At 42.2% G+C, this 26,848-nt stretch overlaps 2 long non-coding RNA genes across 11 annotated transcripts in view; one reads left to right on the top strand and one right to left on the bottom strand.

Moving 5' to 3' along the window:
- Positions 1–26,848, bottom strand: part of LOC139358487 (uncharacterized) — a 44,724-nt gene that overhangs the window by 5,656 nt on the left and 12,220 nt on the right. For 5 of the 9 annotated variants that reach the window (XR_011613450.1, XR_011613449.1, XR_011613453.1 and 2 more), the window contains 3 exons: positions 7,708–7,759; positions 7,284–7,599; positions 1,437–1,560 (listed from right to left, as the gene is read on the bottom strand). This is a non-coding gene — a long non-coding RNA (uncharacterized lncRNA). Of the gene's footprint in view, positions 1–821; positions 942–1,436; positions 1,561–7,283; positions 7,600–7,707; positions 7,760–22,777; positions 22,975–26,848 lie in introns of those variants that run through there. The other 4 variants (XR_011613451.1, XR_011613457.1, XR_011613452.1 and 1 more) reach the window with 4 other exon arrangements.
- LOC105496111 (uncharacterized) lies at positions 605–12,516 on the top strand. 2 transcript variants are annotated; one of them, XR_011613467.1, is made up of 3 exons: positions 605–698; positions 2,522–2,612; positions 7,291–12,516. It is a non-coding gene; the product is annotated as an uncharacterized lncRNA (long non-coding RNA). The 2 variants fall into 2 exon arrangements; XR_011613466.1 differs by lacking the exon at positions 605–698 and adding an exon at positions 767–907.

Genomic DNA, 26,848 nt, shown 5'->3' with positions numbered 1-26,848 from the left:
CAAGTGTCAGACAAAAATGTACACAGGCTGTTCACAGCAGCACTGTTTCCAATAGCAAAAAGGTAGAAACTATCCAAATGTGCATTAATTGATGGATAAGCAAAAATGTGGTGTAACCGTACAATGGAATATTATGCATGCTACAACTTGTTGCCACAGGCTAGAGGGAGAGAGGATTGGGGAGTGACTACTAATGGGTACAGGGTTTCTTTTTGGGGTGATTAAAATATGCTAGAATTAATAGTGATAATGGTTGCACAATTCTGTAAATATACTAAAACTACTTAATTGCATGTTTTAAAGGAGTGAATTTGTGGTATGTGATTTTTTTTCCCCCAGCTTTCTTGAGGTATGATTGACAAAATTGTGTAAATTTATGGTGTGCAACATGATTTGATACACATATGCATTGTGAAATGACTGCCACAATCGTGTTAAGCACATTTGAGATCTTTACCAGATGCAAACGTTTTTAATTACATGCAAATTAAGGGGTGTGTTATTCAGAATGCTCTAGAAAAGAACAACTGCTGAGTTGTTGCCATGGAAAGGGGTGGTAACTTGCAGCTCGTTGCCATGGCATTTGTAAACTGTGGTGGCACTAGTGGGAGTGTCTTATGCTAATGAGCAGCAAAGGTAACTAGAGGTTGCCTTTGGCACCATCTGCTGGTTTCTTTACTTCATCCTGGGACCAGGAAGTAAGTCCTGCTGGTCTATGTCACTCACTTCCGCAGGCATAGACATGGAAGTTGTCTGCACGCTAGTAGAAGCCCACATCTAGGGGACGCTGGGGAGCCACTTCCACAGCGGCATGAACTAGGGCTTGGTGGAGTTCAATGGCTCATGGGACAATGGCTTCCTTGATGGCAACAGCAGCTTCCTGCTCACCAGCTCTCTGGAGAACACAGTAAGGAGGGGCCCACTGGCCTCTGCTTCCCTGTCTGTGAAAAGGTGACAGGAAAGCCTGCAGCATGGACACACAGATCAAATGGGAGTGTGTGTGTGTAAGGCGGCCTACCTGGGCCTGGCCCACGTGGGCCCTTGAAATGTAGTAATAACAGCTAATCTCTGGAGACTCCTCCATGGCTCCCCATCACCCTCAGGAAACGTCAGATCCCTCAGCACGGTCTGAAAGACCTGCACAAACTGGCCCCCAGCCCTTCTCCCTCATCTCCCACCCTTCTCCCTTACACTAGCCTCTTTTCTGTTTCTCAGACATGCCTTGCATGCTCCCACCTCAGGGTGTTTGCACATGTTTTTCCTCTGCCTGTAAGACACTTCTCCCAGCTCTTTACATGACCCATTCCCCCCGACCCCACTCCCCGCCACACTCTCTAATCAGGTCTCCAATCAAATGCCCCCTCTGGAAGAGGACTCCCAGACCCCATCCCCTTTGACTACCTTCATTTTCCCTCATAACAGTTTTCACCACCAACCTTGTTCATTCATCCATTTGGCACATGGTTTCTGAGCATCTACTGTATACCAGGTGCTATGCTGTGCCAGGGGCTATAGCAGGGAAAAGACAGACACATCTTCCACCCTCACAGAGCTGACATCCTGCAGGGGAAAGAGATATTACCCATGAGTGAGTGAGGCCCATAGCACATGCAGGCATCGGGCAGGATGTGCTGCAGGGAAGGACAGAGCAAGTTGAGATTTTAGGTGGTGAGGTCAGAGGAAGCCTCACTGATAACACCTATTTGAGCAGAGACCTAAAGGAGGTGATGGAGCAAGCCATGTGGGAACCTGGGGAAAGAGCATTTCAAGCGGAGGGAACAGCAGAGGGAAGGCTTAGGCAGGAACAGCTTACAAGCACGAGGAGAGAAGGGCCTTTGCTCACAGCTGAACGCACAGCACCTAGCAGTGCCTGACACATAGTAGGTGCTCAATAAATGCTTACTGGGTAGTAGAGCACTTCTATTCCCCAGGCACTGCGCTAAGTGCATATCATTCCATTGATTTCTAGCAGTCGCCCATCAGAGTTGGACTGGCTTATATGTTCGCCTCCATTTCTGAACCGTGTGGCTTGGGCAGTTCCTTAACCTTTCTGAGCCTCAGTCCTCTCATCTGTAAAATGAGGCTAATATCATAGAGCCACATTAGAGAGCTGTTGCAAGGAGTAAATGAGCTAATATAATAACGGTGACTGTTTAATAATTGTTAGCAATTATTATTATGGTAGTTGTTATTGTTATTAGGCAATGCAGGGAAGCAGAAGAAGTCACTATTTCCACTTTCAAGGAAGGAGATGGCAGATGAATTAGGAAGTCAGGAATGACACACAGGAGATTACCCTGTGGCACCAAAGATTCCCAGAGAAAACAGAGACAAATGAGAACACAGAAATCATTTGAGAGAGAGAGAGAGAGAGCAGCCCTTGGGCCAAGACTCAAAGAGTGGGTAGGATTTTACAGAGGTAGGGGACGGGGATAGAAGGCCCTCCAGGCTGGTGTCACTGCACAAACACCTATGGAGGAGAAGTGGAGTACATCAGTCTAACGCACTTCTTGTTCCCCAGCGGAGGGCATACGTGATGGCTGCCATGGTCCTGGGCATGCTGTACTGCATCTCCTGCTTGGTGCTGGCTCTGGGTGTGAAGGAACAGTTAGGTAAGAGGGGGATCATGGGGCCAAGAGAGGCAGGGGTGGTCTTGTGCTCTGGGGAGTCTCTGCCTGCACTGGGGAGCCCAGGCTGTGGGAGCATCTGGACAGCGGGGAGGATGGTGGTTCTCACATTTGTGGTGTTGGGACATCTTTCCGTGCTTAAACACTTGAAGATCTGAAAAAGCTTTTTAGGTGTGTTTGTCTGTATTAATATTCATGTTAGAAAGTAAAATGGAGAAAAGTTAAAAGTATTAATTTTAAAAGAATGAGTGCATTACATGTTAACATAAATATAATCTATTTTGAAAACTGAACATATTTCCAAACAAAAGGCATTTTGTGAGAAGAGTGACATTGTCTGACATTTTTGTGAATCCCTGCATTGTCTGGCTTTAAAAAAAGACAGCTGGATTTTCATACTACTTCTGCATACACTGTGTTGCACTATCCCATGCACATAGCTCCCAGAAAGCTCCACCATACACTGGTGAGAGAATGAGAGTGCAAAAGGTACACACATCTTAGCATTATTAGGAAAAGAGTTTTGACCTCACAGACCCCTGATAGCATCTCAATGACCCTCAGAGTCCCCTGATAGCATCTCAATGACCCTCAGAGTTCTCAGAGAAAACAGTTTGAGGACTACTGTCCTGGGTGGTCTCATCCTAACCCATAGCTTTAAACATCTCTATATAATTTCAGCTACATTAACAGAAAGGCCCAAAATTAACGGTAGATGAGACTGTTTATTTCTCTCAGGAAGAAAAAGAAGTCAACCTATAAAGCAACTCTTTTATGAAACTGTTGGGAGCTCAGGCTCTGTCTGGTTTGTTGCTCAGCTGTTCCTAAGGTGTTGCCCTCCTGCCACAGTCTAAGATGGCTCTGGCCCATCCCTGCATGCCAGCTATTCTAGGGAGAAAAGAGGACATAGTGGGTATTTCTCTGCTCTTTACAGGAAGGACCCTGATGTTACTCACTTCACACTTGTTCACATCCCAATGACCAGTATCTACTCATATGGCACACCTAGCTGCAAGAGAGTCTGGGAAATGGTATCCATAATCAGAGGTCCTCTGTACCTAAATATAAATCAGGGGTTCTCAGAATAGAAAACCCAGAAATAAAGCCATACCCTATAAACCATCTGATCTTTGACAAGGCAAAAACAAACAATGGGGAAAGGAGTCACTATTCAATAAATTGTACTGGGATGGGTAACTGGCTAGCTATATGCAGAAGAATAAAACTGGACCATTGCCATTCACCATATACAATAATTAACTCAAGATGGATTAAAGGTTTAAATGTAAGACTTCAGACTATAAAAATCCTAGAAGAAAACCTAGGAAATACCCTTCTTCAGCTTTCACAAAAATGTTTTGGCTAAGTCCCCAAAAGCAATTGCAACAAAAACAAAAATTGACAAGTGGGACCTAATTAAACCACAGAGCTTCTGCACAGCAAAGGAAATTCTCAACAGAATAAACAGATAATCTACAGAATGGGAGAAAATATTCATAAACCATGAATCCAACAATGGTCTAATACCCAGAATCTATAAGGAACTTAAACAAATCAAAGAAACAAAAACAATAACCCCATTAAAAAATGGACAAAGGGCTGGGCGCATTGGCTCATGCCTGTAATCCCAGAACGTTGGGAGGCCAAGGCAGGTGGATCACGAGGTCAGGAGATCAAGAACATCCTGGCCAACATGGTAAAATGCTGTCTCTGCTAAAAATACAAAAACTAGCTGGGTGTGGTGGCATGTGCCTGTAATCCCAGATACTCAGGAGGCTGAGGCAAAAGAATTGCTTAAACCAGGGAGTTGGAGGTTGCAGTGAGCCAAGATCGCGCTACTGCACTCCAGCCTGGTGACAGAGCAAGACTCCATCTCAAAAAAAAAAAAAAAAATGAACAAAGGACATGAGCAGATACTTCTCAAAAGAAGATATACAAGTGGCCAACAAACACTTGAAAAAAATATTCATCATCACTAATCATCAGAGAAATGCAAACCAAAACCACAGTGAGACACCATCTCACACCAGTCAGAATTGCTATTATTAAAAGTCAAAAACAACAGATGCTGGCGAGGCTGCAGAGAAAAGAGAACCCTTATACACTGCTTGTGGAAATGTAAATTAGTTCAGCCACTGTGGAAAGCAGTTTGGAGATTTCTCAAAGAACTAAAAACAGAGCTACCATTTAACCCAGCAATCCCATTACTGGGTATACACCTGAAGGAAAATAAATCATTCTATCAAAAGGACACGTGTACTCATATCTTTATTGCCACACTATTCACAGTAGCAAAGACATGGAATCAACCTAGGTGCCATCAGTAGTGGATTATATAAAGAAAACGTGATACATATACACCATGGAATACTATGCAGCCATAAAATAGGATGAAATCATGTCCTTTGTAGCAACGTGGATGCATCCGGAGGCCATAATCCTAAGCAAACTAATGCGAGAACAGAAAACCAGATACCACATGTTCTCACTTATAAGTGGGAGTTAAACATTGGGAACAACACACATGAACATAAACATGGCAATAACAGACACTCCAGAAGACACAGTGGACTACTGATGGGGAGAAATAAGGAAGGGGCATGGGTGAAAAAACTATATGTTGGGTACTATGCTTACTACCCAGATGATGGGAACCATACCCCAAACCTCAGCATCATGCCATATACCCATGTAACAAACCTGTACATGTAGCCCCTGTATCTAAAATAAAAGTTAACAGTTTAAAGAAATAATAAAAATAAGTAAATCAGGGGTTCTCTTTCTATGAGAGAGGAGTCAAGAACAGTGGCTTCTTTAACTGATTTACATTCAAACCCACAAGGCCCTATCAGGTCTGCCTAGGCTTCTCTCTACACTCCGGTCAGTTTCCCATCCCTATTCTTGTCCAGCCTCTCTGGCTTTCCTTCTGTTCTTCTAGTGAACAGTCTTTCCTCAAGCTTCTGGTTCGTGCTGTTTCTGCCTCCTAGAACAGCCTTCTCCCAGACACCTTCCCAGCTGCTCCTTTCCACTCTCAACTCTCAGCGTGACCACCTGATCTCAAGTAGCCCCCTCCTACCTTATTATTCTTTCTTAGCAGTTTTTTTTCTTCACATCACTTCATTTTATAATCTGTATGTATTCACTTGTTAATTTGTTTTTGTCTTGTTTTGTTTTGTTTTTAACATAAACAAAGATGGGAACTTCTCTTTTGCTCCCCACAAAACACAGAGCATGGAACATATGAAGTAAACAATAATATTTATTGAATGAAGAAATGAATTGTGAGTAGTATTATTAACTTCTTTACCAAAAGTCCACAACTCTCTAGTGATAGAAGAGACCTGAGAGAAAAAATGCAGATCCATGAGGGCTTTGTAGCAGAAATCTTTTAATTGCAAATGATGGAAACACAACTCAAACTGCCTTAACCAAAGAGAGACTATATTGGTTCACAAAACTGGAAATTCCATAGCTGTTCAGGCATGGTTGGATGCCTCAGCAACAGGATATAGGGGTGATGGTGGAGGATGTCCTGCAGGCTGGGAATGAGGGCAGCCAGGATGACCCACTGTCAGATGCCCAGACAATATCCTCAGGAATCTGTCCTTGCCTCAGGCTCTCAACCCTGCTATCATTATCTTGACCTCTTTGCCAGATGACTTTCCCTTGTGGTGGCAAGATGATCAGCAGCAGCTACTGTATTACATCCTTCCAGCCTCCTCCCCTTTCACAGAGGTTCCAGCAACAATCCCAGGGCTGCCTCTCATTGCTCAAATGGAGTCATATGACCCTGCCTAAACCAATCACTGTAACCAGGGGGATGAAGTTTACTGATGGGCTGAGCCTTGAAGCTGGGGATGGGGAGTGGACTTAGGGGCAGCTGGGAGGGGACTCCCTAAAGGAAAATCTGGGTGCTGTTCCTTCAAGATGAGAGCATGAGACTGAGATCACAAGTGCGTGACACACCCCAACCTGACATAACTAAGACAGCCCTCCCCTCCCTGGCCCCTCAGTTCCCTGGCAGCATCCTCACTACTCTCTTCCCCAGCCTACAGCACACCCTCCACCATCGCCCCTATACCCTATTGCTCAGTGGCTTCTTCTTCATCTCCTTGGCCTTCCAAGTGAAACAGGGTAGCATAAGTGCAGCCTGAGGCAGCAAAAAGAGCACTGGGTGGGGATTCCAAAGCCTGCCCCAATTCTGGGCCAACCAAGCATCCCTGTGTGACTTTGGGCTAGTTTCTGCCCCTCTCTGGGCCCCAGGGACCAATTGGCAAAGACCTGATGACCTCTTCCTTCAGGCCAATCTTGCAGTCTCAAGAGGGTCTCCAGAAGGGCAGGAGCAACTTCTAAGGGCATCTTCCCCTTCTGGGATGGGGAAACCGAGGCTGGCCTCACACTCTCTTCAGCCACTTTCACACCAGGAAGGCAGGAAACACGTGTAACCCTGTGATTTGCAGCTCTGTGCAAGCTGGGGACAGGGCTTCAGATCTATACTTTCTCCAGATTCAGTTATCTCCAGAGCCCACCCTGTAAAGGGACTGGCAAAGCCCCATCTGTGCACAGGCCATCACTAGCGCACCACACTGTGCCTGTCATTCCCTGCCTTTTCTCACCCAGACGACTCAAGGGATCTTTGTCTTTTTCTGTACTCACCCTGCAGGCCTAGGTGGGAGCTTCCAGTGCCTGGTGTCATCAAGCTGGTATGTCCAGGAAGTGGGAGGTGGCACCAATGTGTAGCCACTCTGCCTGAGTCCACCAGCCTTGGAGTCAGAACACCCTGGGGTAAATCCTGGCTCAGCTCTTCTCAGCTATGTGATCTCGGTGAGTGGCTTCGCTTCTCAGGGCTTCAGGCTCTTCCTCTAATTCCCACTGCACAGGGCTGTGGTGAGCCTGAGCAAGATCAGCATGTCAGTGTCTGGCACAGAATGGGCATGCAAGAAGCATTGGTTCTCTTAGCTCCCAGGGTCATCTGAAAAAACCAGTTGGTTTCTTACCACCAAGAGGCAGTGCCTTTTTGTGGTAAGAAACCAATTTCAAAGGCCAGAGAGTTGGGTTTAAATCCTGACTCTCCACTTACCAGCAGTGATTCTGCAGATGTTATTTCTTCTCTTGGAGCCTCAGTTACCCATCTGTAGAATGAGAATGATAAACTTATCACAAGGGGTTATGGTCAGGAGTAAGTGAGGTCTCGAGAGTACCTGTCATGCAGCTGGTGCCCAGAATTGCTGTCCACTTCACAAAGACCCCGGGTCAACTGGGCAAGCCACATGCCTGCATTTGTCTCTGAGGAGGGAAATTAATCATTTATTCAACAAACATGTCCTGAGCTCCTACTAGGTGCCACGCACTATTCAGCAGTGAGCAAGACATAAATTGCTCTGCCTTCATGGGGTTCACATTCTGGTGTAAGTACAGGCAAAAAATAATGAATGACAAAGTATGATGTGCATTGGAAGGAAGGAGGCACAGAGTACCATGGGAAACGTCATAACAGAGGCCTTCACCTGGCCCAGGCAGTCAGGGAAACCTCCCACTGAAGTGGAAAGGATGAGTTGGAGGTACCCAGGTGAAAATGGGAAGAAGGAGGCATGTCAGGGCAGAGAAAACAGTATCAACAAAGGCCTTGAGAGAAGACCATGAGGAGAGTTAGAAGAACTATTAAAAGTCAACAGGCTGAATAAAGGAAGTAGTGGAGAGATGGGGGCTAGATCCAGGGCTGGGAGGTCAGGAGAGGTCAGATGCTACAGGATCTCCTGAACATGGTGCAGAATCTGGACTTAGTCCTGAGCCAATGGGGAGCCCCTCTACTTGGAAGAATCACACTCTGAGCCCCCACCCTGTGCCTAGCCAGTAAGGAGACAACCATTACTCACTTTTGCAAAAGGCTGTGATTAGGCAGGAAATATGGGTCTTAGAACCCTGCTGAGAAGGTCAGGCTGGCTTCCTGGAAGAAGTGCTGTCTGACCAGGGACTTAAAAGAGTGAGCATGAGTCACCCAGACTGAGGTCTTCCAGGCTGAGGGAACAGCATCTGCACAGGCCTCGTGTCAAAAGGGAATGCAGTGAGTCAGGGGAGTTGCAGAACAGGACTGAGCATGAGTCAGAGAGGCCAGATCATGAAGTATCTCTTATGCCAGGGGAAAGAATGCTGGCTTTTGAGGGCAGTGGGGGACCATAGAAGGCTCTATGGTCAGGGTGAGTTTGTAGAAGATCATCTCAGCTACAGAATGGCAAATGGATTAGATGTTGCAGCGTGAAGCCAGGAAACCATGAGGAGACTGGGCCAGAGATATGGGGATACTCTCAATTCCTTGGTAAGTTGTGGTGGCTCTAGCTTCAACACTGATCAGAATCTAACCCTTCCCCCCACCTCCATTGCCCTGTCTCATGCAAATATTTCCATTCAATATATTTCTAGAAGCAGATTTACCGGATCAGAAAGTAGGCAGATGTATTTTACTTCTTTTTTAAATTAAAATATTTATTGAAATAATTACAGACTCTAAGAAATAATACAGACACATCCCATATATGCCCTTTACCTAGTTTTCCCCAATGATAACATTTTGCAAAACTGTAGTATAATATCATGACCAGGATATTTTCATTGATAGAATCCACCCATCTTATTCAGATTTTCCTACTTTTACATGTACTCATTGTGTGTGTGTGGTGTGTATTTAGTTCTATGCAAATTTTATCACAGGCATAGGTGTGTATATTCACCACTGCAATCACAATAGACACCTTCATCATCACAAAGATATCAAAGGACTTTATTCTTTTATAATCATACCTGTTTTCCTCCTTCAGCCACTCCCTACCCATCCTTAAGCCCTGACAAGCACTAACTAATCTGATCTCCATTTTAAAATTTTTATTATTGCAAAAATAAATACTTATGGAATAAATATTAATGGAATCCTACAGTATATAACCTTTTACAATTGACTTTTTTTCACACAGCATAATTCCTTGGAGATTCATCCAAGTTGTTGCACCTACCAGCAGTTCATTGCTTTTTACTGCTAAGGAGTATTTAATGATATATATGTACTGTAGTTTACTGAACCATTCACCCACTGAAAGACATCTGGGTTGTTTCTAGTTATTAGTTCCTATGAATAAAGCTACTGTGAACGTAGATGTACAGATTTTCGAGTGAACATGTTTTCAGTTCTCTGAAATGCTCAAGAGTGCAGTTGCTAGATCATATAATAGTTGCATGTTTCATTTTATAAGAAACTACCAAGCTGTCTTGATTACTGTAGCTATACTGTAAACCTTAATATTGAGTAGATTGATTCCTCCCACTTTATTCCTGTTTGTCAAGGTTATTTTAGCTATTCTAGAGACTATACACGTCCTTATAAATTGGAAAATAAACGTATCTATAGCTACAAAAAATCTTGCTGGGATTTTGATATGAACATTGAACCTACAGATAAATTTGGGGAAAACTGGTATCTTTACTATGTTGAGACTTACAATCTGTAAACACAGTATTTTCATTTATTTATATCTTTTATTTCTTTTATCTGGTATTTTATCATTTTCAGCATACATATACTATGCATGTTTTGCTAAATATTTCGTTTTCTTTGGAGAGATTATAAGTGGTATTGTGGTTTAAAGTTTTGTTCCATATATTCATTGCTAGTGTGTAGAAATGTGACTGAAGTTTGTGTGTTTATCTAGTGTCTTATGACCTTGTAAACCCACTTTTTAGTTGGAGTTTGTTTGTTGAATTTTAAATTCCTCTAGATTTTCTACAAACAGATTATCTATAAATTGTACAGTTTTGTTTCTTCTTTTGTGATGTTAGGCATTTTATTTCCTTTTCTTGCCTTGTTGCAGTGGCTAGACCTTCCAGTATTGTGTAGAATAAGAGTGGTAAGACAGAGCATCCTTGTTTCTGTCTTAGAAGGAAAGCGCCATTAGGAAAGCATTGTAAGAGGAAAGCAGTCTTTCACCATTAAGTATATTAGCTGTGGATTTTTTGTTTTGTATAATTATTTTACATGTTCTTTATCAAGTTGAAATAATTCTGTACTATTTATGACTTGCTGGGAGACTTAATGAGTTTTGGATTTTGTCAGATGCTTTCTTTTTGCATCAATTCATATGATTATGTGCTTTTCTTTCTTTAGCTTGTTGATACAGTGAATTGATTGATTTTTGAATGTTGAATTACCATAGCTGTAATAAATCTAACTTCATAATGGTGAATAATTATTTTTATACATTGTTGGATTTGGCTTGCTTATATTTTGTCAAGGATTTTTGCATCAGAATTAATAAGAGATATTGGTCTGTAATTTCCTTTCTTTTTATTTTGTCTCATAACACCGGCCTCATCAAATGAATTGAGAAGTGTTTCCTCTGATTCTATTTTATGGAGGAGATTAGGTAAAATTGGTGTTTTTTCAAATGTTTGGTAGAATTATCCAGCTTTGGAGCATTTTAATTATGAATTCAGTTATTTTAATGATTTTTTTTTTTTTTTTTTTTTGAGATGGAGTCTCACTTTGTCGCCCAGGCTGGAGTGCAATGGTGCGATATCGGCTCCCTGCAACCTCCACCTCCCAGGTTCAAGTGATTCTCCTGCCTCAGCCCCCTGAGTAGCTGGGATTACAGGCATCTGCCACCATGCCCAGCTAATGTTTAAATTTTTAGTAGAGATGGGGTTTCACCAGGTTGGCCAGGCTGGTCTCAAACTCCTGACCTCAGGTGATCCACCCACCTCAGCCTCCCAAAGTGCTGGGATTACAGGCATGAGCCACCATGCCCAGCCATTTTAATGATTTTAGGACTGACCAAACTATCTGCTTCATCCTGGTTGGGTTTTGGAAGTTTTTTTATTTTTGAGGAATTGTTTCATTTCTTCTAAGTTATCAAATTTATGAGCATCAATTTATTTACAGTATTTCCTTATTATCTTTTTAATGGCTACAAGATCTACATTGGCATTCCCTGTTTCATTTGTGATACTGGTGATTTGTATCTTCTCTCTTTTTATTTTCCATCTTGCTAGAGGCTTATCAATTTTATTTAATAAATCAGCTTTTTTGCATTTTTTCTGTTGTTTTTCTGTTTTTGATTTTATTTATATCTGCCCTGATTTTTACTGTTTCTTTCCTTATGCTAGCTTTGAATTTATGTTGCTCTTCTTTTTCTAGTTTCTAGAGGTACTAACTTAAATTGCTAATTTGAGACCTTTCATCTTTTCCAGTTAAGCATTTAGTGCTATGAATTTTCCTCTCAGCATTACTTTTGCTGCATCCCACATATTTTGGTACCTTGTATTTTTACTTTTATTTGGTTTTATGTAGTTTTAAAATTTCCCATTAAACTTCTTCTTTGAGCCGTAGATTATTTAGAAGTATGTTGCTTAATTTCCACATGTTTAGAGATTTTCTGCCTTTATACTACTGAATTGTAGGTTTATTCCATTTTTGTCAGAGAACATACTCTATAATTACAATTCTTTTAAATTTGCTGAGGTTTCTTTCATGGTCCAAGATATGTCTATGTTGGTATATATTTATTGGGTTCTTGAAACTAATGTGTATTCTGTGTTGTTGGTTGGAGTATTTTATACATGCCTATTAGATAACTGTTGTTTAATAGTGTTCAGATCCTCTAAATCCTCACTGATTTTCTACCTAGTAGTTCAATTGATTTTGAGATTGGGTTGTTTATGCCCCTGACTGTAATTGTGGACTTATCTATTTCTCCTTTCAATTTTATTAGCTTTGGCTTTACATATTTAAGTCTCTGTTGCTTGGTGCATGCACATTTAATATTGTTTTATCTTCCTGGTGGATTGATCATTTTATTCTTATGTAATATCCCTCTTTGACTCTAGTAAATTTCATGGTTCTGAAGTCCACTGTGTTTGATATTCATTTAGCCACTTCTATGTTTTAAACTGTTTGCATAATATATCTTATTATATCACTTACTTTCAACCTACCTAAATTGTTGAATTTGAAATGAGTTTATCACAAACAACATATATACCCTGCCAATCTGTCTTTTGATTGTTATATTTAATAATTTAAGATTGTCAAGATGTCAGGTGTTGAGATGGTCAGTTAGGACAATAAGCCAAATGAAATTAATAGTCAAGACTTTGTTCACTTACTGTAGTAGTGAAGGCCAGAGACAAAGAAAAAGAAAAGTGTTGGCTTTCCAGTGTTCCATTTTCCCCCAAAGAACAGCATCAGGTGAAGGTCAGGAGGATCAGTGAAGACAGGAGGGTTATCTCACTGACAAGGAGCCTTGAACAAGAAGCTACTACCATTTTAGGATTTGTTTTTCCATTTCTGCTAAAAATGCCATTCAGATTTTGATGAAGATTTTATTGAAAGTTTAGATCAGTTTGAAGAGTGTTGCCATTTTAAAAATAATAGGTCATCTAATCCATGAACATAGTATATCTCTACATTTATTTATACCTTTTCATGTTTTCCAGCAATGTTTTATAGTTTTCAGTGTACAAGTCTTGCATTTCTTTTGTTAAATTTATATCTAATTATTTTATTATTTTCAATACTATTATAAACAGGTTTGGTTTTTAATTTCATGTTCAGATTATTCTGTATAGGTATAGATATATACCTATACAAATAATTGTATAGGTATATAAATAATTTGTATGTTTATATTATATCTTACAACTTTGCTGAGCTTGTTTATTACCTCTAATAGTTTTTTGTGGATTCCTTAGTATTGTCTATATGCAAGATCATGTCATATGCATACAGAAATGGTTTACCTCTCCTTTTTAAATCTGGATGCCTTTTAGCTTCTTTTATTACCTTATTGCACTGGTCAGAGCCTCCAGTACAATGCTGAATAGAAATAGTAATAATGGGCATTCTTGTCTAGTTCCTGATCTTAGGAACAAAGCATTCAATCTTTATTTATTTATTTATTTATTTATTTATTCATTCATTCATTCATTCATTCATTTATTTTTGACACAGGTTCTCACTCTGTCACCCAGGCTGGAGTGCAATGGTGCAATATTGGCTCACTGTAGTCTCTGCCTCCTGGGCTCAAATGACCATCCCACCTCAGCCTCCCAAGTAGCTGGGACTACAGGCACACACCACCACACCTAGCTAATTTTTATGTTTTTTAGAGATGGGGTTTCACCATGTTGCCCAGGCTGGTCTCAAACTCCTGAGATCAAGCAGTCCACCTGCCTCAGCCTCCCAAAGTGCTGGGATTACAGGCGAAAATCACCATACCCGGCCTCAATCATTAATCATTAAATATTATATTAGCTGTTGGTTTTTTAATAGGTGTTCTTTATCAGGCTGAGGAAGTTCTTTTTTATTCCTAGTCTGTTGAACATTTTTATTATGAAAGGATGTTAAATTTTGTAAAATGCTTTTTCTGTGTCTGTTGAGATAATCATGTGGTTTTTCCTTCTTCTATTGATGATGTGTATTTTTATGGATTGATTTTTGGATATTAAACCATCCTTGCATTTCTAGTCATGCTGTATAGTTGGTTTTTTTTTTATGTTGCTGGATTCAGTTTGCTATTTTGTTGAGAATCTTTGCATCTTTATTCATAAGGGATATTTGTCTGTAGTTTTCTTTTCTTGTGATGTCTTTGTTACATACATCTCTTTGTTAGGGAGGAAAATCTTTCCCCAAAGTCCCCTGTCAGACTTTCCCACAGTTCTCATTGGCTAGACACCTAATAGGATGGCTGTAATAAAAGAGAGACAATAACAAGTGTTGGGGAGGATGAGGAGAAATTGGAACCCTCATTCATCACTAGTGGGAATGTAAAATGGTACAGCCACTTTGGAAAACAGTTTGGAAGTGCCTCAAAAAGTTAAACATAAAAATTACCATATACAATAATGTCAATGTGTCCCATTGGCTACATGGCCAACCCTTGCTGTAAGGGACACTGGAGAACAAATTACTAATATTTCAACTTCTATCTTGGAAGATAGGCTCTTCCAAGAAGGGAAACAATGGAAAGGAATGGCTATTGGATAAAATGTCTGTTTCAGAGATCACATAGGTATTGGAAAGACTGTTCTGATTATGGTAAGGAGGATTAGCCAGCATAAGAAAGGCTGGACTTAGGAAAAACAAGTAGGAAGCCACCACAAACAACCAGGAGTGAGATGTTAAGGCTGAGGCCCAGACAGAAAGTACCTTCAGGCAAGAGCAGAGGCATTTCTCCTGCTGCCACTGGGGATAACTTTGCTACACTCACTTCTCTTTCTCCTCCAATCTAATACCCCTTGTACTATGGTGTAGGGATGACCTGGGAGTCAGGAGGTCCAGATTCTATTTCAGCCTTGTCTGTGGTTGTATTAGTTAGGGCAAAGGCTAGCCCTGAAATAAAATGGCTTATACAAGACAGATCATTATCTTCCTCTCACATAACAGTCCAGGGAAGTAGGCAGGCTTGTTTCATGAAGTCATCCAGAGTCCCAGGCTGGGAGGGTGGCCCTGCAATCCTCTAGCGCATTGCTGCAATCCCTAACTTAGGGTGTTGTATCAAAGTTCCAGCTAGAAGGAGGAGGAAATAGTGGAAGACACTAGTCCAGTGTCTTCAGCTTGAGTCCCAGCACACTTCTGCTCCAGTTCCATTGCCAAAATTTAGTCACATGGCCATACCTGACATGGCTGGAGAATGTAACCCAGCTGGGCATATCATCTAGAATGCAATCAAGATGAAGTATCAGGGAAGTGATCACATGCTCAGCCTCATGGATTTGGTGGAAAACCAGCAGTTTGCTTGGGAAAGTCCCTTCCCTGTGGTATGACCTGCTCTAAAGCCTTGGACTCAGATACCTCATGGGAATTCAGCAAATGTGGTGCCCTACCCAACTTCACCATCAGATACCAAGAATTCACAATGAGCAGACATCTTGTCTATACCAACAGCTTGGCAGTACATTCAGAATGTGGGATTCAGAAAAACAGAAGGCATGGATCTGCGGTTAAAGACTCAGCTAGTCAAACAGAACATGCTGAAACCAAGGCATGTAGATGAACTGTGTCTTGTGCATATTTAACTTTCAAGGATTCAACTCATATACAAAGCAGAGCAATATCAAGGAGGCAGGGGATAGTACTGAGCTTTTAAAAAAAACTACCCAGCAGTAAAAAACATACTTAGCAACAGAAAGTGAGTGGAATGATGGTTGCCAGGAGCTGAGGGAAGGGGACAGGGAGTCATTGTTTAAAAGGTACAGAGTTTCAGCTGGGGAAGGGGAAAAGTTCCGGAGATGGATGGTGGTGATCGTTGCACAACAATGTTGAATGTACTTTATGCCATTGAACCTACACTTAAAAATGGTTAAAACGGGGCCAGATGTAGTAGCTTACTGCTGTAATCCCAGCACTTGAGGAGGCTGAGGCAGAAGGATAGCTTGAGCCTGAAAATTTGACACCAGCCCAGGCAACATAGTGAAACCATATCTCTACAAAAAAATTTTAAAATTCACCAGGCATGGTGGTGTGCACCTGTAGTCCCAGCTACTTGGGAGGCTGAGGCGGGAGGATACTTGTGTCCAGGAGGCCAAGGATGCAGTGAACTACGATTTCACCACTGCACTCCACCTGGGCAACAGAGTGAGACACCATCTCAATTTTTTAAAATGAGGTTAAAATGGTCCATTCTCTGTTATATATATTTTACCTCAATAAAAAATAAATTTAAAAATTTTAAAAACCTCATTCAGCAGTAAGAAACTAACTGGTGAGGCACACAACAATGTAAACTATCCAAAGCACAAAAAAAGAGCTGGAGCTATCCAATATGGTAGCTACTAGCCTTGTGTGGCTATCTAAATTTAAATTAATTAAAATTAGGTAGAATAAAAATTTCATTTCTTTAGTTGCACTAGCCACATTTCAAGTGCTTAATAGCTGCATGTAGCCATTGGCTATGGTACTGGACCGTGAAGACATGGAACATTTTCATCGTTGCAGAAAGTCCTATTGGACAATGATGTTGCAGAACAAATCCACAGGGATAGAAATCAGAACAGTGATTGCTTCTTGGGGAGGTGGTTGACTGGAAAGGGACAATAGGAAACTTTCTAGGGTGATGGTGTAGGGAAAGCAAAACATTACCTCTCCCTTCTTAAGGTCTTTGGCTGGGCCTGAGAATTAAATTGATGTAAGATGGATTAACAGGAGAAAAACCTACAGATTTGATGTGAGTTTTATATGACACAAGAGTCTGCATAAGGATGCCAGGCATAGTGGCTCACGCCTGTAATCCCTGCACTTTGGGAGGCTGAGGCAGGAGAATCACTTGAGCCCAGGAATTTGAGATCAGTATGGGCAACATGGCAAAACCCTGCATCTACAAAAAATACAAAAAATTAGCCAGTGTGATGGCATGCACCTGTAGTCCCAGCTACTTGGGAGGCTGAGGTAGGAGGATTACCTGAGCCTGAGAGGTCAAGGCTGCAGTAAGCTGTGATTGCACCACTGCACTCCAGCCTGGGCAACAGAGCAGGACCCTGTTACACACACACACACACACACACACACACACACACACAAGTCTTTATACAAAAATGAAGACTCAAAGAAGTGGCAAAATCTAAGTTCTTGCCTTTTCACTGTGAAAGGCTCATATTTGTAGGGGAACTCCTCCATGCTGGTGCCCTGACAACCTCGCACATTTTTACCTAGGCTACGGGGCAAGGCTTAACCACTGCTGACCTAAGTCTTGGTGGGATACCCCTTGATCACCCAGATCATGAGAAGTCAGGTGGGCTTGCAAGGAGCTGCCACAAGGCCATCTCTCACCCACCTCTCTATCTACAGGAAGACTGTCATGGCCATTTCTCATCTGCCTTGCTGGTTCTGATGAGGCAGGCCTATCCACTTTTCCTCCTCCCCTCAGGGTACAGCTGCAGGCTGTAAAGCTGCTTAGCTGCAGCATAAAATTGGCTCCTCAGCATCAGGGACCCATCAGCTCTGTTGCATGTCACTTGGCCCCTTCTGTTCCAGTGTCATCCTGTGATCAAGGGCCATGGGGAGCTAATACCACTGTTGTCTGTGTAAGTAATAAGTAATCTTAATCTATATGGGATTGATGTGTTCCCACCAGTTAAATCTATGGCAGAGTAGCAAGCTAACCTGGCAGCTTCTGATACTACTTAGAATCTGTTAGCCTATCTGACAATATCACTTTCACATCAACATGATTGTCCCATCTGGGGGTGATCTGTAGCACATCCCTCATCCGAGGTTGTCCCTGCCCATCACCCCTTCTCAGTATCCAGCCACTATGGGCCCACTAGGTCAATGCTTGGTTACTCAGAAGCTTGAACCAACGGGCATTTTTCAGACTACCACATGTAGCAAAATAAATCTTCATAATTAAAAAAAAAAAGTATACCATGTTCCCAAGCCAAATAATGGTCCTATGTGGGTTCCCATGCCCACTCCATCTCTATTAATGCAGACCATGGGGAGTAGCATTTGTTTTCTCCTGCCTGGCTCCACAGTACAGAGCAAACAGCAGAGCTATTGGGGCCAGACAGACTTGGGCACATTTCTGGGCTTATGTGTTTTAGTTTCCTGAGGCTGTTGTACAAAATTACTACGGATACGGTGGCTTAAAATGAAAGAAACTGATTCTTCCACAATTTACCCTTTCACAATTCTGAAGGCCATAAGTCTGAAATCAGTATCACTGGGGCAAAACCAAGGTGTCGTCAGGGCTATGCTCCCTCTGGGGATTCCAGGGGAAAATCCGTTCTTGGCTCTTCCAGCTTCTGGTGGCTGTTATCATTCCTTGGCTTATGGCCACATCACTTCAATCTTCAAGGCCAGCATCTTCAAATCTCTCATCTCCATAGTCATAGTACCTTCTTTTCCGTGTGTATGGGGTCAAATCTTCCTCTACTTTCCTCTTATACACATGCAACTGCATTTAAGGCCCACTCTGATCATCCATGATAGCCTTTCCATCTCAAGATCCTTAACTTAATCACATCTGCAAAGACCCTGTTTTCATGTAAGGTAAGAGATTAGAACCTGGTACCTTTGAGAGACCATTTTTCAAGCTACCACATGTAGCCATAGGCAAGTTATTCTGTGTCACTAAGCCTCAGCTTTCCCTTCTGTAAAAGAGGGGTAATAATAATGATGTTGGGATCAGGATTACATAAGCCACTCTATGCAAAACACCTATCACTGCATTTCTTATGGTTGAGTTAGCTTCCTGTTGCCTTGCTACATGGTGAAGAGCCCCTTTCCTAATCTCCTGGAGCAGTTAAGACCCCTGTCTTGGCCCTTGGTACACACTGCTTGGTGATTCCTCCTAGAGTCATAGGTCATTATTTGTAGCCACTATGATCTACTGATCGCAATTCCCAATCCAAATACCTGAGTACATACTTGGGAGTCTAAGAACTATTTTTGGGCGCCAAAGCATCTGAGAGATATAGTTTAGTTCAGACCAACATAGAATAAGAATTTCCTAGACATTTAGAGAGCTGAGGAGAAGAGTTGGTGTGTTTTTTGTTATTATGAAGATTAATTTTGCTACATCTCATAGCCTGAAAAATGCTCCTTGCTGCCAGAGTGGCCCAGGAGATTCCAGTGTGTATGAGCCCTGTAGCTACTGACATAGAACATGAGAGGAGAGTCAAGGGAATGAAGGATTCTGATCCCTACCACTTTCCCCAGCGAAGCCAGATCATGTAATGCCTTGTAAGGCACCTGAATTTTTTCTGAGTGTAATAGAAAAGCCTTGTAGGGAGGCACAACAGACATTTTTAAAGGATCTCTAAGAAAATCTCTTCTGGAACTATAATACCTCCCCTTTGGGAGCTAAGAGTAAGGATTAAACTCCCCGAGGACTCCCAGGGCATACCAAAATGGTTCTTTCCCACTAAAGAAAAGTTTCATCCTACCCCTTGTCTCAATCTTGGGCCACAAAGATTCCAGGTATCCTCATTTCAGGAATCAAGGGCTTCCATTTCACTGTTTTTCAAAGTGGGATTCCCAGACTAACAGCATCAGCATCATTTCAGAACTTGTAGAAACAGAAATTCTCAAGTTGCACCTTAGACCTACAGAATGAGGAACTGGGGTTGAAGCACAGCAATCTGGACTCTACCAAGTTCTCCAAGTGATTCTGATGAAGGCTTAAGTGTAAGAGCCTCCTACAGTCATTACACACACACAAAGCAACTGATTAACCAGCCAGTGCAGCCTTTGGAGATCAAGTGATCTGCAAGTTTGGGGATCATATTACTCAAGAATCTTTTAGTTGCAAGTGGCAGAAAATTTAATTTAGACTGGCTAAAAGGAGACTTTTTGGCCCATAAAGTGGAAAGCTTAAGGGTCATCTAGATTCTGACACTGCTGGCTCTACTATAATCAGGGTTCTCTTTTATTTAGTAACTACACCCACAATAATGTGGGATTAACTCTGTGCTATGAGCTGAACTATGTCGCCCCTAAATTCATATGCTAAAGCCCTAACCTCCAATGTGCTGGTATTTGGAGATAGGGCCTTTGGGAATGTATGGTAAATGCGCATACTAGCAATAATTTAAGTATACCCTGAGAATGACTCTGTATGGCAGACACACCTGAATGTGGGTTCCAAGCTAGGAAATCTGGGAGTAGCCAACTTGGAGAGTCCTTCCTTGTGTATGAGGAACATCTGGGTCTATGAGGAACATATGGCCCATCCTGTGGAATGCAGGCCATACAGGAGATCTAGACCCTTTGTTTTAGGTTAGGTGAAGTTGCTAGGTGGAAACTGTTAGGGGGAGGGTGCTAAGTGAAAATGCTATATAAACTGCATGTCTTCTACAAGCAGTTGTGGTTCTTCTGCCCAGGCCACTACCACTGACCCATGTGGTTATCCCATCTAGCCTGCCACCACTGGACTGTATGTACCGCGGTTCTCCTGTCCAGCTCGCCACCACTGGACTCTCTCTCCTGTATGTAAGCCCCAAATAAAACCTCATGTCTCATTTGCTGGCTCTAGGTCTCTTCTTTGGCCTCTTGAACCTGGTGCCATCCCCATTGGAGTCAGTGGGGGTTTCGCACAACAGGAAGGTAATGAGGTTTAGAAATCATGGATGGGTGCGGTGGCTCACACCTGTGATCCCAGCACTTTGGGAGGCGGAGATGGGAGGATCACCTGAGGTCAGGAGTTCGAGACCAGCCTGACCAACATGGAGAAACCCCATCTCTACTGGGAATACCAAATTAGCTGGGCATGGTGGCATATGCCTGTAGTCCCGGCTACTCGGAGGCTGAGGTGAGAGGATCGCTTGAAGCCGGGAGGCAGAGGTTGCAGAGAGCCAAGATCACACCATTGCACTCCAGCCTACGCAGCAAGAGTGAAACTCTGTCTCAAAAAAAAAAAGAAATCATGAGGGTAGGGCCCTCATGATGGGATTAGAGAGAAGAGACAGCAAAGAGAGTGCACTCTAGCTCTTCCTCATTCTTTATCTTTCACGTATGAGGATACAGCAAAAAGACAGCTGTCTGTTATCCAGGAAGAGAACCCTCAGCAGACCCCAGCCATGGTGGCACTCTGATCTCAGACTCCACCCTCCAAAACTGTAAAAAAATACATTTCTGTTGTTCAAGCCACACAGTTGATGGTATTTTGTTATGGCAGCCTGAGGTAACTAGGACACTCTGTTTGGATCATATGCAGTTATAGTTGGAATGTTTGTGTCCCACTCCCCAAATTCACATGTTGAAATTTTTAACCCACAAGGTGATGGTATTAAGAGATAGAGACTTTGGGAGGTAATTAGGTCATGAGGGTAGAGTCCTGATGAATAGGATTAGTTCTTTTATAAAAGAAGCCCAAGAGAGACCTCTCACTCCTTCCACCATGTGAGGATGTAGCAAGAAGGCAGTATCTATGAGTCAGAAAGCTTGCTCTCACCAGACATGAAATCTGCCTTGATCTTGGACTTCCCAGCCTCCAGAACTCTGAGAAGTAAATTTCTGTTGTTTATGAATCACCCAAGGTATGATATTTTGTTACAGCAGCCAGAATGGACTAAGACATGCCCGTTCCTAAATCAATCACCGTATTTAAGGGCTTGAGTCACATGACCACTCCTGGAGCTGAGAGTTATGTTAGTTCCACCTGAACTTTATGGCAAAGAGTGGAGAATGAGTGCTTCCCCAAATGAAAACCAAAGTGCTGTTACCGGAAAAGACAAATGCCACCAAATGTCCACTGTAGAATTTATAAGAGTTTTGACTAGGTATAGTTTCACCCAAGCCTTATGTTTTGTGCAGTACTAGACAGTCCCAGTCACGCCCTGATGATACAGCAATGCATCTCACCTCCCCCTCCTGCTGCCCATCAAATTTAGGACCTTCAGAGTTGGCCTCATGTACTCACTTCCACCCACAAGCAGAAGAGCTGGTCTAATCCCCATTCCCACAGGCCTTTTCACTCAATACACAGACTATCCGAAGGTGAAAACTTCTACTCCTGGAAGTAATAGCTTCCCTGTCAGTGGGGATATTCAACCAGAACCTGGGTAGCTCATTGGAAGCTTGTTTAAGGAGGAGATTTGGACATATAAGTGGAGACCATGTCTCTGATTCCTGGAGCCTCCTAAGACTGTGATAAGGCTCAAATGTATCAACTCCATCTACTGATGAATGTCAGAAATTTCACCATTAGAGACTGTCCCTTAACCAGAATTCTTAAACCCTTTAAGGTATAAACCTTTGAAATATACAGTCAAGATACTGTCAGACATTTATATATTTGATACTTCAAATCCAGAAGGTTTTCTCCGTTAAGTAAAAGAAGAGAGCCATAGGAGCTCAAAGGGAGAAGGGGATTGGGACTTTTGGCAGTTCCACCTTGGGGGTCTCAGACCCCATCCATCTCAGGTATGTTTCCATACTTCAGATTTGCAGAGGCCCCTTTCAGAATGCACATTATGCTTCTGAGGCTGTAGGTGTTTTAGCTTAGAAGCACACCTTTGCTATTGCTTATGCCAAATTGAGTATTACCAAGCTGCATGGTAGTAGCAACGGGAGGCTCAGTTGCCACAATGGAAAGAAGGCCCAGATGTGGAGCTCTTGGCTCAGCTTTGGGCCAAGAGTTTGGAGGTGATCAGCCTTCCCTGTTACTTACGCATTTCTATATTGGCAAAGCTTCGCCCAGCAGGTGTTTTGCCCAAACCTTGTATGCAGTGGGCAGTGTAGCTGAGTCGGCACAATAGCTCCGTAGAGACCACAGAAACATAATTTCTCCAGTTGGGTTGGGAAAGTGACACCGTATTTTCTGAGATGGTCAATTTTGTATCTGAATTCCCCTTCCTTCTTTTTTTACTGTGGTAAAATACACACAAAGTTTACTATGTTAACCATTTTAAAATACACAGTTCAGTGACCTTAAATACAGCCATATTGTTACACAACCATAACCATCATCTACCTCCACAACTTTTTTCATCTTACAAAACTGAAATTATGTACCCATCAAGTGACTCCCTATTCCCTTTCCCTCTTGCCCCTGGCAACCAGCATTCTGCTTTCTGTCTATGATTTTGGCTACTGTAGATACTTAACATGAGGGGACTTCAAAAAGTTTATGGAAAATGGAATGAAAAGCTAAAAATACAAAGTATAGACTTAATTTCTCACCAAAAGCTCCACTGAATTCAAGACACTTTTATAAGTGATGATACCAGCCATTTAGTCCATCCCTAAAGAACTCTGAGGGTCCTGGGAATTTAACCATGTCAACACAGTCTTTTTTATATTATTAACTGAAGAAAAATTGGTGCCCTTTACAGATTTTTTTAAGATTAGTAAACAAAAAGAAGTCAGAAGGAGCCAAATCAGGACTGTAACGTGTATGTCTTATGATTTCCCATCAAAATGCTCATAAAATTGCCCTTGTTTGATGACAGAAATGAGCAGGAGCATCATCATGGTGGAGAAGGACGCTCTGGTGAAGCTTTCCCTAGTTTTTGCTCCTAAAGCTTTGAGTAATTTTCTCAAAACACTCTCATAATAAGCAGATGTTATCATTCATTGGCCTCCAGAAAGCAAACAAACCTTTGCTGTGACTGGATCACTCCCACCTCTTGGTAACTCTTGGTTTAATTATGCTTTGCCTTCTGGATGATACTGGTAAAGCCACGTTTTATCTCCTAGTATAATTACTTGGAAAAAAAAATCCTTCAGGATCTTGTTTAAAATTCCCTCTGAAAGCTCTGCTCTTGTCTGCAGCTGATCTGGGTGTAAGGATTTGGGCACCCATTAAGTGGAAACTTTGCTCAGCTTTTGTATTTTGTTCAAGTACTTCAACTTTAGTATTTTGGCAGAATTGTGTAAGCTGAACCAATTGAGATGTCCACCTGTGTTGGCTATTGTTTCTGCTGTTAATCGTTGGTCCTCATCAATCAAGGCACAAACAAGACTAATTTTTTTCCCCACAAATGGATGTGAATGGTTTGCTGTCGTGGGCCTCATCTTCAACATAGTCTTGTCTCTTCCTAAAACAAGTTATCTATTTGTAAACTTCTGATTTTGGTGGGCATTGTCCTTAGAAACTTTTTGTAAAGCATCAATGATTTCCCCATTTTCCACCCAAGCTTCCCCACAAATTTCATGTTTGTTCTTTCTTCAGTTTTAGCAGAATTCATGTTGCTTTGTTAGAGGCTCTTTTGAAATTGACATCTCATCCTTCTAATGCCTCAAACTAGATCCTGTCCAGAATTGTTATAACAAGTTAGTATGAGTTTATGCTGGTGCAAAGAAAATTATGCACATATAAAGTAATTATTGTGGAGATCTTCCTCACACCAGACCCAGAAATTAACACAAAATAGATCATAGACCCCAAACTTAAGAGTGAAAACTGTGAAACTCATAGAAGAAAATATAGGAGTAAATCTTTGTGATCTTGGGTTCTGCAATGGCTTTTTAGATATGACAGCAAATGCACAAGTCATAAAAGAAAAAACAAATAAATTATATTACATCAAAATGTAAAACTTTTGTGCATCAGAGAACACCATCAAGAAAATGAAAACACAGGGCCAGGTGCAGTGGCTCACGCCTGTAATCCCAGCACTTTGGGAGGCCAAGGTGGGTGGATCACGAGGTCAAGACATCGAGACCATCCTGGCCAACATAGTGAAATCGCATCTCTACTAAAAATGCAAAAATTAGCTGGGCGTGGTGGCGCATGCCTGTAGTCCCAGCTACTCAGGAGGCTGAGGCAGGAAAAGTGCTTGAACCTGGGAAGTGGATATTGCTGTCAGCCGAGATCGCGCTACTGCACTCATACCTGGTGACAGAGCAAGACTCCATCGCAGAAAAAAAAAAGAAAGAAAGATGAAAACACAACCCACAAAATGGGAGAAAATAGTTACAAATCATTTATCTGGTAAGGGACTTGTATCCAAAATATACAAAGAATGCATAATTCAATGGAAAAAAAAAAAAGACAACCTTTGCCTTTGAAAATAGGCAAAGGATTTAAATAGGCATTTCTCCAAAAAAGATAGGCAAATGGCCAATAAAGAAAAGATGCTTAACATTACTAGTCATTACTAGTCATTAGAGAAATGCAAGTCATAACCACAATCAATAAAACTAAGACCCAAAATAACTGAAAAGTAGCTTAAGTATTTCCCGGGTATCTCATGGTAATACTCTCATGGGATATACTTTCAGAAGACATGGCAAATCATTATACAAATCTTCTTTCCATGTTGCTTTCTTTCTAGTACCTCCTGTCCTGTGGCTGCCCCCACTCCATGCTCTCCCTCTTTCCCTTGCTTCTCTAATCAGCATGTTCTCATGTCAGTCACCTGAGCCTTGCTGGTTTCTTTCAATTCACCTCTTCCCACCTTGCCCATATAACAGGAATAATATTTTTGAAATTCTCCCGCAGGGAGCTGCCAGTCTCTCTTCCTGCTGTTATCATGGTCATAAAGAAAGGGGCACGAGAATGCTACTTAATGGAAAAGATCCTGCCATGGGAGAAGGGTGAAGTCACAAAGGGACAGGGCAAAGTAGGTAGAAATCTGTGTGTCCTGGCTTCCCACTGATGGTACAAATCCTGGAGAGGGTAGGGTTATATAGGATAAAGGGAAGGTCAAAAGCACCAGGGAAGGGAAGTCACAATAGAAGGTAAAGTCCCACATCTTAGGTGAAGCAAGCAAGGCTTCCCCAGACTCCTAGGTCAGGCTGGGGAGACTGCCAATGAGGATGCCTCATCGCCAGAGGTGACACTCAAAAGATTTAACAGCTAGCAAGGCAATTCCTATCACAAGACTTTGGCCCTAGCCTGGAGCAAGTTCCCAGAGGTCCTGACTATGCCAGGTTATCAACTCTTCAGACAATAGATCCTGGGGAGGCCTGAGAAGGGGGTGTCCCAGGGGAGAGTAGGGAGAAGGGCAATGAGATTGAGGGGCTCGGGGCTCTGCTATGTAGTAACTGATTGGGAGGTATTTTAGTGTTTTAATAATCACTGTGCTCTTTCTGGCAAATTGCATGTTCCAGAAATGGCCATGACAAGATCTCACATTTCACATGCTCCTCTTAATGATGCAACTGACACTTCTGCCATTAAAAAATGGGATCTAAATTCCCTTTCCTTTAATCCAGGAGGAGGAGAAGAGTGATTGACTGTGAAAGAAGTGATGCTATATGACTTCCAAGATGAGGTCATTGAAATGTGATATAGCTTCCATTTGTTTCTCTTGGGACACTCCCTACTGGAACCCAGCCACCATGCTGTAAGGAAGCCAAACAGCCACATAGAGAAGCCACAAATAGGTATTCTGGTTGTTATAGACCTAATGTCCATGTACTCTCCCACTCCACCCCCCAAATTTGTATGTTGAAGCTCTAACTCTCAATGTGATGGTATTAGGGGATGGGGCCTTGGAAGTAATTAGGTTTAGATGAGGTCATGAGGGTGAAGTCCCCATGATGGGTTTAATGCCCACATAAGAAGATTAAGAGACACCAGAGCTTTCTCTTTCCACCATGTGAGGATACCATGAGAAGGCAACTGTCCACAAGCCAGGAAGAGAGCCCTCTCCAAGAACTGTAATCTGCCAGCACCTTAATCTTGGACTTCCCAGCCTCCAGAACTGTGAGAAATAAATGTGTGTTGTTTAAGCCACCCAGTCTAAGGTGTTTTGTTATAGCAGCAGGAACTTACTAAGCCATTAACTGATAG

This window comes from Macaca nemestrina, chromosome 15, assembly GCF_043159975.1.
Source record: "Macaca nemestrina isolate mMacNem1 chromosome 15, mMacNem.hap1, whole genome shotgun sequence".
In the NCBI taxonomy this organism is placed as follows: Eukaryota; Metazoa; Chordata; class Mammalia; order Primates; family Cercopithecidae; genus Macaca; species Macaca nemestrina.
Note: the sequence above shows the minus strand (reverse complement) of the source record. Positions and strands in the feature narration are given on the sequence as shown.